This window comes from Triturus cristatus, chromosome 11, assembly GCF_964204655.1.
Source record: "Triturus cristatus chromosome 11, aTriCri1.1, whole genome shotgun sequence".
In the NCBI taxonomy this organism is placed as follows: domain Eukaryota; kingdom Metazoa; phylum Chordata; class Amphibia; order Caudata; family Salamandridae; genus Triturus; species Triturus cristatus.
Genome location: NC_140594.1, coordinates 360,438,927 through 360,451,881, shown reverse-complemented (window position 1 = coordinate 360,451,881; position 12,955 = coordinate 360,438,927).

The following is a 12,955-nucleotide window of genomic DNA, read 5'->3' as shown; positions in this document are numbered from 1 at the left end:
CTTTAACCTACTCGTAAGAAAAGGGCTTCTGTGGCTGTCTTGAGTAACATACCATCAGCTGATAGCTGTAAAGCAGCTACTTGGTCTACCCCTCTTACCTTTATCAAACAGTACTGTGTGGATGTCCTGACCAGACAACAAACTAGAGTCGAACAGACTGTCTTGCGTATGCCTTTGCAGTTTTCTCCAACATCCTCAGGCTAAACCACTACTTTGATGACTGATTTACAGTCTATATACAGCATGTGTATAAACAGCCAAACGTCACAAACTGAAAATGTTACCCTGTAAGCATTTGTTTGTGGCATGTAGTGCTGTTGATTCACATCGGTCCACCCTTCATGGCGGTTGCCTGACTGTGTTGCAGATATTCTTTACTTTACTGTATATTATAGTCCATCTCCACTATCGCCCCCTGCGGGGAAAAAACAAACACTGGAGCAGATGCCCATGCGCAATACCACTAATAGGTGGAGTCACTAGGTCCCGTGACTCGAAAAGACTTTGAAGAAAAACAAGTTGTACACGTCCGAGCCCACCACTAGATGGTAGAAGTATGCACAGCATGTGAATCTACAGTAATACATGCGACAAACAGATGCTTACAGAATAAGTTAAATTATCCTTTTTGTGGCCTGTTAAACTGTCCGGAAGCAGTGGTTCTGAATATGCAAACCCCATCTTTTAATCTTATGTGACATTTTGGTGATGAGTGAGTTCTGTAAATTTCTTCCCATGTATAAACAGGTGGACCAGCTAGTCCTTGTGTTAGGTAGGTACCCATCCCTTTTAGGCTGGTGTTTTCAACAATTTCTGTATGAAGTGAAAGAAAAAAAATCGAGCAATGTTGCTGGCTTCATCAATTCACATTGGTAAATCAGACACGAAGGAGCATTTAATGTGATTTAAGGACCTGTTTGGACTTTTTCACTGCTAAACAATTCACAGGGAGCAATGCACTATCGGATTCAAAACCGCAGGCGGACTATGTGATCACAACAATGATGGGAGATCAAACACCCTTAACAATATGATCTTTTGTCATTCTTAGCAGCTCTGTAAGAGGAAGTCAACACCTTCTGATGCCCACTCGCTACATAGCAAAAGGATCTTCCAAGATGGCAGAAATAGCCAAAGATGTCCAAGCAATCGAAGAACAATTCAATACAAATGAAGCCATCTGTTTGATTAAGGCTCCGAAGTAGAACAATTTCCTGAAGAAAGAAGACTTAGAGTACAAGTCCCGACAGGACAAACAAGCATCTGTAACATACAAGGAGATTTTCATGAGAGCAATAATGAAGAGTTCTGCCAGTTGCTGTTCTGAGAAGCTGGAAGAAGACTTCCAACACATTATCAGTGGGCCCCAAAAAGACTTTACCCAGAACATGTCCACTTCAACGATGAAAGGCAAGAAACTGTGACCGAAGTGGAGAGATCATCTTTGAAGAATGGTGAATGCACTGTTCCAGCACATGTCTCAAAATACACTAAGCAAAAGAAATGCACTGGAAGAAATTATGGGAAAAATGATGAGAAAGCAAACCTGAAACTAGCTTATAACATTTTAATTGGACTCCAAAATTCACATGACAAGAACACTGGCGGAAGACCATGGGATTTTGAGCATACAGTGAAATACTTCTCCACACTACAATGCTGAGGACAGTTGACTCCCACATATTCAACAATGGCAAAAAGTAAAAGAGCAAAGAGTGACCGGTAATGAGAATAAATCTATTTCAGCAATATTGATTATAAGTGTAGAATAACTTGAATACAACCCATAGCCTTTATAGGGCACATAATAGTCATACCATTGGTCACAGGCCCACATTCTAGTGACATGATAAAGGCCATAATCCTTCACAATGAAGGCTCTTGGATCTGGGGCAGAGAATGGCCATAGGTGTGTTGTAACTATCACACGCGGGGTATTGCCAATAGCTCTGGTGGAAGCTTGCAGTTTGGGGTTTTCTATTTTTTGAAGGGGGGGAATCATTTGCTTAAGGGAACTATGGAGAGCAGAGAAAACAGCACGGAAAAGACTCCCATACCTCTAAGTCCACTCAGTTTATATCTGACAATGTCAGGAGCCTGAAATTGTCAGGTGTCCCAAAATATGCAAATGACTCACTCTAAGCCCACCTGACATAAAATACTTACTAGAGATGTACCAAAGATACCACACAAATGAAACCAAAGTTATATCCGACCCAAATTCACGCTGCTGTCAGGAAAAAGTTAGCATATTAATTACAATTCACTCAGACTTGCTATTCGAGCTAGGGTAAATTATAAGGTGAGCAGATATGCCATCTTAATAGATAAATTTGAGAATTCAGACAAAAATGAAAGCATGTAGAGGAGATAATTTTGAGTTCAGAGATGATACTTTGGCTAGCATTGGTTCGTTCATAGATTCACATTCTTGAATCATTCCCTTTTATCAGGTTTGATGTCAATGGTTTAGGAGGCAAACCTGGCGGTGCCTCAGCAAAATTAGTTTTTTTTCCAGCTATCTTGTGTGCAGGATGTTCAGAGACATCGTTTGATTTTATTATTTTGCTACCCCTATGTGGGGGCACTAAAGTGCTTGCCTACATGGGCAGCATACTGTGTCACGTATGGAGCAAGACCTCTGACTTCCTGGTCAGAGACACTGCTCTCTGCCCCAGCAGCTCCGCTGTTGTGCCGCTGCCCCCTACGCTTCTCTGTGAAGGTAGGTGTTTGAGGCCCTCCCCCACCCGCAGGCTCCTGCCTGCGCCTCATCCCTGGTGGTCCAATGGGAGAGCCTTGCTCTTCTACTGGTCTGCGTCTTTGTGTTTGTTCCTGTTTTTTTGTTTTTTGGCTGTCTTTTTGTTTTGTTATTGTGCCTTTAATTGTATTTGTCTCTGTACCTGTGCCCTTTGTTTGTGTCCTCCGTGACCATTTTTGCAATCCTTCTCCTGCTGCTGCTGCCCCCGCGGCCCCTCCCCCTTGCCGGCTCCCGTTCCGCCTCCCAGCTGTGCTTCCCTTCTCCCTTCCCTATCTAATGGCGGCCGCTGCAAAGGCAAGCTCGTCTGTGCCCGTCCGCGATCCGACCACAGCCAGGGACCCTGGATATCTGGCCACCCACCGCTACGATTCAGCTGTATTCCTTGCACTCAACCCCAGAAGGAACAACTGCCAGCTGTGTACACCGAACACCATCCACAGCCAGTTCTCCTGCCGACACTGCCGCCTAACCTTCACCATCCTCACCCCCACGACTGCCGCCCCCACACCGGAAGCTAGCACCCTCGAAACCCTGAAGTGCATCCTCCATAATGTGCGCTCCCTGCACAGACATGCTGTAGAGATCTGGGACCTCCTCGACACCCTCTAGCCAGACGCCGCTTTCTTCACGGAAACGTGGACTAACCCCACCTCAGTCCCCGACATCGCCACTGCCATCCCCAAGGGTTGCAAGATTCAGAGGAAGGACCGCACAGGAGGAGACTCGCCATCGCACAGAAGAGCTCCCTTCGACTCACCACTTCCAGCACGAGCGACCCCCCCCCCCACCCAATCTACCACCGAACACCTCCATTTCCAGATCCAGATCAGCTTCAGAACAACCCTGCGCAGCACACTCGCCTACAGACCACCGGGGGTCTCGAACTGCGTTCACCACCACCATCGCCGACCTAATCGCACCCCACGCCATCGCCTCCATGGACTACATATTCAACGGAGACGTCAACTTCCACCTTGACAACCTCAGCGACCCCAACTCCGCCATCCTCCTTGACAACCTCTGACTCAAACAACTCTTCACCATCCCTACCCCTACGGCAGGACACACCCTCGACCCGATCTTTGCAGGAGGCAACAACATCCACTTCAGCCACACCACTCAACCCCCCTGGACAGACCACCACTGCGTACACTATCTGAAAGAGACACGTTAGTGATAGATTCCTAACCTTAGAATATCCCCAGGCGTCAGACTGGATCCAGAAAGTTTTGCTAGCAGTACCCCTGCGCGTCAGTTGGTGGCGTCATGCAGCTCCGCGTCCGTCGCTGGCAAGGTGAGCGCCGAGATGACGTCAGGGAGACTACTTAGGCGCCGCCCATGCGCGCTGACGTCAGTTCTTTCTTTTTCACACCAGAAAGCGCAGATCTGGTTAGAGCACGTACCTTAGTCACTTTTTGACTACCCTTTTTGAGACTTTTGTCTCCTGTTCAATTTTGGTTTCCTTGGTGCACGTAGGGATGCCTGGATTTAAGTCTTGTGGGGCCTGCCGTCTAAATATGTCGGTGGCAGACCCCCACAATGTCTGCCTCTACTGCCTGGAGACCGACCACGACTCCCAATCCTGTCGGGACTGTCAAGCCATGGCCCCGAAGGCCCTGCAGGAGCGGCGCCAGGAGCTGCTGGAGGTCCGGCACTCATCCCAGCACAGTTCCCGGTCCAGGGGCCGTTCCAGGGACCGCTCGCGAGGCCGCAGTCGTCGCTACTCAGAGTCCAAGTCTTCACCCTCGGATTCGGGTGAGAGACGACACAAAAAGAAGTCGAAGAAGCGTGTTCGCTCTCTGAAGTCCGCCCGACGGTCCCCGGATGCGGACGAGGGGGACAGGGATTCTGCCCCGGTGGCTCCGTCGGAGCCCGGGAGTCTCGCGGCCTACCCACCTTACCCAGGTCCATTGGCAACTCCCGCACAGGTGCATGAATTTCTTGCTACCATGGACCGCCTCTTTAGGCCTCGGGCTCCTGCCGGCGCACCTTCGGGCCCCGCGGTCCCGTGTTCGAATCCTGTTGCGCCGCCGGCGGATCCAGCTTCGGCGCCACAGGATCCTGCGCCATTTGCTCCGGCCACGCCGCCACAATGTCCAGCGCTGCTGGCTCCGGCCCTAGCACCACACTCTTGCGCCGCAGTGGGTACCATTTGTTCCGCCCTTGCCCAGGTTCCAGGACCATTTTGTTCCTACCTGGGATCCGCATTGGGACACGCGCCGGCTCAGCCCCGGCCGGCGCCGTTCTCGGAGCCATTTCTGTTTTTTCCTTCTCCTGCTCCTGCTCTGCCACCGTGGCCTATTCCGCCTGCGATGGAGGTGGAGGACAACTGGGAGGGACCGAGGACCCTCGTGCCAGTCAGTGTGTCTCCGAGCAGGATTGAGCGGATGACTTGGAGGATGCCGTCGACCTTAACATCTCCTCTGACCCGGGGTTTGCCTCTCCCCCGCCTACCAAGGAGGAGGGCGCCTTCTATACGATGGTGCTTCGTTGGGCAGCTGAGGTCCTCAACCTTGATCTCCCTACGGTGGCCCTCAAAACTAATCTCCTCACTGAGGTGCTCCAGAAGGCATCCACTTCGTTGGAGCCCCTGCTGCCATTTAACCATGCCCTCACTGACGTCTTGCTGGGCACTTGGTCGCGGCCAGCCACAGGGGCTCCTGTGGATAAGAATGTTGCCAGGCGTCACCGCCCGGCGCCTGGTGACCCCGCTTTCCTGTCCACTCATCCTACGCCTGAGAGCCTGGTCATCCAGGCCTCGACGTCAGAGTGCTTTTCTCTCTGCTCCGCCGGATAAGGACTCTAGGAAGCTGGAGCAGTTCGGTAAGCGGTTGTTCTCTTCGGCCAGCTTGGGGCTGCTGTCGGTGAACACTGCCTGCCTATTGGGCCGCTATTCCCACGCGGTGTGGGATGCAGTTGCACAGGTGTTGCCTCAGTGTCCTGAAGTGGCCCAAGCGGTGCTGTCCCAAGCTATTGCCGAGGGTAAGGACGCGGCTAAGTTCGCCATTCGGTGTGGTTTGGACACTGCGGACTCACTGGGTAGAGCGATTTCTACGACTGGCGCTTCGTCGCCACGCCTGGTTGAGATCTTCCGGGTTCTCGCCAGATGTCCAAAGCTCACTAATGGACATGCCCTTTGATGGCACTCGCCTGTTTGGCGATAAGGCCGACAGTGCACTGGAGCGTTTTAAGGACTCTCGGGCCACAGCCAAGTCCTTCGTTCTTTCCGCGAAGAGCCCAGCCACTCCTGGTTTTCGTTCCTTTCGTGGCCAAGGCAGGGGCGCCCAGGCAAGTTCCTTCAAGCCTGTGCCGAACCAGCCTCCGTGCGGTCGCGGATGCAGCTTCCGCAGGGGCGGCTCTGGTAATCAGCGTGGGGGTTAGTCCACCTCCGCCCCCGCTGCTTCTACCTCCAAACCTTCCTAATCAGAGCTTTGTGGAACACCCCACGCCAGTGGGTGGCAGGATCCGCCTTCACCTTCCCCACTGACACGCTATCACCTCGGACAAGTGGGTGTTGCAGATCATCCGTAAGGATTATTACCTTCCCTTTCAGTCCATGTCAGGGGAAACACTTGGCACTTCTCCCGCAGGAAGTCACGGCCCTCTTGGCCAAGAGGGCCATCAAGTGCGTTCCTTGGCCAGAAGTAGGACGTGGTTGTTATTCCCACTACTTTCTGGTCTCCAAGAAGGACAAGGGGGGGTTTGCGCCCCATCTTGGACCTCAGGGACATCAATTGCTTCCTCCGGAAGGAGAAGTTTAAAATGCTGACTCTAGCTCAGGTCTTGGCTGCCCTCGACCCTGGAGACTGGATGGTAGCGTTGGTCTTGCAGGACGCATATTTTCACATTCCCGTCCTGCCGGCCCACCGGCGTTACCTGCGGTTCACGGTAGGCCAGGAGCATTTTCAGTTCACCGTGCTCCCCTTCAGCCTTACCAGCGCCCCTCGGGTGTTCACGAAGGTGATGACGGTGGTCGCAGCTCATTTGCGCAGGTCAGGGGTGTCAGTCTTCCCCCTACCTCGACGACTGGTTGTTGAAGGCGGGCTCGCCCCAGGCAGTCGTCAACCACCTTCAGACTACGGCCGACCGCCTGCATTTGCTGGGGTTCTCCATCAACGGGCCGAAGTCGCACCTGAGTCCCTCTCAGAAGCTCCCCTTCATCGGAGCGGTTCTGGATTCGACGCTGTTTCGGGTTTATCCTCCTGAGCATTGAGTCCGGGATATTCAGGCTATGATTCCGATCTTTCAGCCTCTATCCCGGATTTCAGTCAGGATGACCCTCCAGCTCCTGGGCCTGATGGCATCCTGCTAGTGCCACATGCCAGATGGCATATGCGGGCTCTGCAGAGGGGCCTGAAGTTCCAGTGGGCGCAGAATCAGGGCGACCTGTCTGATCATGTCCAGATCTCGGAGGGCACTGCATGACAATTGCAGTGGGGGCTCACGAATCGCGATGCGGTCAATGGCAGATCCCTCTCCCTTCCCCAACCGGAGCACACAGCGGTGACGGATGCGTCCCTCCTGGGATGGAGAGGCCACTTGGGAGGGGCGGAGATCAGTGGCCTCTGGTCTCCGGCGGAGTCCCGGCTCCATATCAATCTGTTGGAACTTCGGGCGATCCGACTTGCACTGAAGGCATTCCTTCCCTCTGTCCGGGAAAGTGTGGTGCAGGTGTTCACGGACAACACCACCGCCATGTGGTATTGCAACAAACGGGGCGGGGTGGGGTCCTGGACCCTATGTCAGGAGGCTCTGCACCTCTGGACATGGCTGAAACATCAAGACATTACCTTGGTGGTTCAACACCTGGCAGGTTCTCTGAACGCCAGGGCAGACGAACTCAGCCGCCGGTGCTTGATGAATCACGAATGGCGTCTGAACTCGGACATGGTGCAAGGTGTCTTTGAGCAGTGGGGAGATGACATTCTGGCGCGGATGTCATCAGTTCTGCACGTTGGAATTTCTAAGGCGGCACTCACTCGGCGACGCTTTTCGTCGCGAGTGGAGTTGCGGTCTGTTGTACGCCTTTCCGCCTATACCACTTCTGCCCAGAGTGCTGAAAAAGATTTGGTGCGACCGGGCCCAAGTCATCCTTGTGGCTCCGGATTGGGCATGAAGTTACCGGTATCCCGAGCTACTCAGCATGTCGATCGACCCCCCCCCCCCCCCCCCCCCTGTTCCGACTGCCTCCTCAGGAGGATCTTCTGTCGCAGCGGCCTTGGACGGTCCTCCACCCGAACCTGTCCAGCCTCCACCTCCATGCGTAGAGATTGAGCGGCAACAGTTGACAGCTTTTGATCTTCCTCCCGAAGTCTGTGATGTCATTCGGGCAGCCAAGCGTCCCTCCACTAAAACGGTATACGCCTGCAGATGGAACAAGTTTGTGGCATGGTGCACAGCTAAGACTGTGGATCCCCTTTCTGCCCCTCTTTCCGAAGTCCTTCTGTTCCTTCTTTCTTTGGCCCAGCAGGGCTCTGCTCTGGACACTATCAAAGGTTATCTTTCGGCCATCTCCGCCTTTTTACGGCTTCCAGATCAGCCTTCTCTTTAAGTCCCCGGTTGTTAACCGTTTCCTAAAAGGCATTACACACACGTTTCCTCCCGTGCCGTTCATAATACCTCAATGGGACTTAAACCGTGTCTTGACATATCTGATGTGCGCTCCCTTTGAGCTCCTTCATACCTGTCCTTTGCGTCTTCTCACTCTCAAAACGGCTTTCCTGGTAGCTCTCACCTCTGCCAGAAAAGTGAGTGAGCTCCAGGCTCTTTCTTCTAAACCTCCTTTTCTTTCTGTTCATCCGTACAAGGTGGTTTTAAGGACCAGTCCTTCTTTCTTGCCAAAGGTTGTCACGCCCTTCCACATCGGGCAGACCATCACTTTGCCCACCTTCTTTCAGCCTCCGCATCCTTCAAAAGAGGAAGAGAGGCTCCACCATCTCAACCCAAAACGTGCGCTCTCGTTCTATCTGAAGCGCATACAGCAGTTCTGGGTGGATGACCAGCTCTTTGTTGGCTACGTGAGCGCCAAAAAAGGGTGGGCCGTGCACAAACGAACCATCTCTCGGTGGATCGTTCTGTGCATCAAAGCATGTTACTCGTTGGATAAGAAGGAGCCTCCTGTGGGGCTGCGTGCCCATTCTACCAGGGCAACGGCAGGCACTACTGCCTTGGGACATGGCGTTCCCTTGCAGGACATTTGTCAGGCAGCTACGTGGGCTTCGCTGCACACATTTACCAAGCATTTCTTCCTTGACAGTCAAGTCCGGAGAGACGGCTTCTTTGGCCATTCTGTTCTCCGTGACTTTCTGGTGTAATCTCTTCGCAGACCCACCATCGGGGTTGGTATCGCTGGGATATCTATTCTAAGGTAAGGAATCTATCACTAACGTGTCTTTTTCAGATGCACAAGTTACTACTTGTGTAACGATATATCTGTAAGAGGCATTAGTTAGTGATAGATTCCTTACCGCCCCGCCCATCCTCCCCGTTCTGCGAACTGATTCAAGGGTTAAGGTCCTCCCTTTCAGGTCCCTAGTTTCTTGGCACCAGTGGTCAGTTTCTTGCATGGCTCTGCGTTCCTGGCGCGGAAAGTCGTGTACAGAACTGACGTCAGAGTGCATGGGTGGCGCCTAAGTAGTCTCCGTGACGTCATCTCGGCGCTCACCACGCCAGCGACGGACACAGAGCTGCATGACGCCACCTACTGATGTGCAGGGGTACTGCTAGCAAAACTTTCCGGATCCAGTCTGATGCCTGGGGATATTCTAAGATAAGGAATCTATCACTAACTAATGTCTCTTACACATATATTGTTACACAAGTAGTAACTTGTGCTCCACGTCGACAAACCCGCCGCCCCCAACCCTGCACCACGTCCTCCGCGAAGAAACTGGCGCAAGGTCACTGATGAGCACCTCAACTAAACCCTCAACCGCAATGCCCCCCCACCTCGACCAACTCTAAATCCGCAGCCAAAAAACTTCACAGATGGACCACCAACTGTGCAGACAAGCTTGCCCTCCCTTCGCAACCCCGTCAGACAGCAACCTTGGAAGGCCACGTGGTTCACCGCCGACCTCCAAGAATCCAGACGCACCTGCAGACGTCTTGTGAAGAATTGGAGAAACTGCAGAAGACTGCACCACATACAAGAACGCCATGACAGAATGCCACCAACTCATCAGATCCACCAAAAGGACCTTCATCCGAAACAAAATCCACGCCAACGCCAGCAACGCCAAGGAACTCCACATCATTCAGGAATTCACCAAGCCCCACAGTGAAGTCAAGGACGTCACACCCTCCCAGGACCTCTGCGACAAACTATACTCCTACTTCCCCCTAAAAATTAGATCCCTCTAAGACAACTTCAACAAACAGACTCCGGACACCAACTACACTCCTCCCCCCAGCAACGACAACCAGCCCACCATCTCCTCCTGGACCTGGGCCACCATCGAAGACACCGCGTCGATCATGAAAGGCATTCACTCAAGAGACCCCATGGACCTCTGCCCCCGCACATCTTCCACAGAGCCGCCGCCACCATTGCATCTGAGCTATGATGCACCATCAATTCCACCTTCAAAGCCAGCACATTCCCCCATGACTTGAAACGCGCAGAAGTCAAGCCCCTCCTCAAGAATCGCTCAGCAGATCCGACGGACTTCAAGAACTACCGACCCATCTCCCTCCTCCCTTTCGTGGCCAAAGTTACAGAGAAGATAGTCACCGGCCAACTAACGAAATTCATGAAGAGAACTCCATCCTTGACCCCTCCTGATCCGGGTTCCTCAGCACCAAGACTGCCCTACTCGCCGCCGTAGACGACATCTGCACCCGCCTTGACCTAGGCTACACTGCGGCCCTGATCCTACTCGACCTCTCTGTAGCCTTCGACACTGTCTCCCACCGCACTCTCACAGCCAGACTTCACGACGCTGGCAAACAGGGAACCGCCCTTGACTGACTCTGCTTCTTCCTCACCGGCAGGCCTCAAAGAATCGGACTTCGGCCCTTCTTCTCCAAACCCACAGAGATCAACTGCGGAGTACCCCAAGGATCATCGCTCAGCCCCACGCTCTTCAACATCTACATGGCCCCCCTCGCTGCCATTGTCAGACAGCATGGACTCAGCATAGTATCCTAAGACAACGTCACCCAGCTCATCCTCTCCCTTACCACCAGACTCCGCTTCCAGAAAGGAATGGAGGATTGTGCATCCTGGGTGAGCAGCAGCTGTCTGAAGCTTAACTCGGAGAAGACAGAAGTCTTTATCCTCGGGCCCTCCCCCTCTGTATGGGACAACACCTGTTGGCCCACAGCCTTCGGAAGCTCCCACTCCCACTGACCACGCCCGGAACCTCGGCATCATTCTCGACTCCTCCCTCACCATGACTCGACATATCAATGCCATCACGTCCACCTGCTTCAACACCCTCCACAAGACCTTCAAATGGATCCCCTACCCCCCCCTGAATCAAGAAAGACAGTCGCCCACGCACTCATAACCAGCAGAATGGACTACGGAAACGCCTGCTACGTGGGGATCAACAAATCTCTGCTCCGCAAGCTCCAGACCATACAGAGCACCACTGCCATTTTCATCCTCGGCATCCCTCGACACAAACACATCACCCAACACCTGCGAGACCTCCACTGGCTTCCTGTTGAGAAGAGAGTAACCTTCAAAATACTCACCCACGCTTACAAATTATGACACACCACCAGAACCTCATTCTATCACAAAAAAGAAAGAATCTCCTTCCACGTACCCAAGAGAAACCTCCGATCTGCCAACCTTGCCCTCGCCGAAACCCCATGCATTCGCAGAGCAGGTCGAAGACCCGTCTACATCGCGGCAAAGATCTGGAATGAGCTCCCGATCAACATCAGAGGCGTCCCCACTCTTCACATCTTCAGGAAGACCCTCAAGACCTGGCTCTTTGACTGACCGGAACTGCACCCCCCCCTCCCTCCCAAGTGCCTTGCAACCCCTACAGGTGAGTAGCTTGCTTTACAGTTCCCTAATTAATTGGTTGGAAGGGTGTGATTTTTTAGGTCTCGCCTGACCCAGCGCATGCGCTGGTCTGTCGAGACTTTTTGTGAGGGCTCCAAAAAGTGCTACCATGGCCAGCCTAGAGCTACAGGGCATGTGCGCGGGCGCGCGCGCTTGATCGCGATTGCTTTCACTTTCGTGGCTGCACGGCCACTATGATGTTTGATCGCGATCACTTTCGTGGCCGCACGGCCGCTTTGATGTTCTCCGTGAGCCAATGGGTAGTTAGTTCAGGTTTTGCGGTTTGTTACAGCTGCTTTATAAAAGGTGCCATCTCCACCATACCAGATACCGTTTTTCTCTGTCTTGCATGGATAAAAGGCTGAGCTGCCCATGACCAATATTTTAACAGTTATATATCAGATGCACATTATCTACAGAAAGTGCATAAAGCATGCTAAACGACCTTACCTGCATAAAACATGCTTGGAGGAAAATCACGCACTCGTTGTGTAGTTCAAAGACACCGCGTTTCAGATTGTCCCCTCGATATTCATCGTGTGGGCGTTTCTGGTGTAGTTGTTAGTCGAGGTGAATGGACGGGATGAGGTTTACATCAATGAAGAAAGTCAGAAGCATAATGTAATTTCTAGGAAGAACAGCACGCTCTAGATTTGGCCAAGGGCTGTTTCTGCTCCAATTTGCAAAATAACCCAAAGTTAATGATTCAGACCCTAGGCCGCATCTTGTGAGCAGGGCTTACATTCCCAAGATAATGTAACATTAGTGAGCCAAAGGGCAAGACAGTTGTCAGGTGAAGCCTGTATGTGGCCCAGATTTTGTAAAGCAAATTAGATTCTACTAAATCAAATATAGTGCATTTTTGTACAGCTGATATTCAGAAGTTACGCATCTGAAAGTGCTTTCGTAAGCTTTTATGAATAAAAAGGAGCTTTGGTGAAAAAAATTATTTGTTTCAGAACACACAATTTAAATGGAGAAGCCGCGATATATCCAGGTTTTCTGAGTTCACTTTGTACATATTAGCCGTTAAATGGTTATCTATCTATGTCACCTTTTGATGTTATTGCTTTGTTTTTTTACTTCTTTGTTCATTCTTCTCCAGTTTAGATGGTGTGAACTCGACCTGAAGGTATTGGAGCGCTTTACATAAGCACCAGTTACATCACCCAATGTCA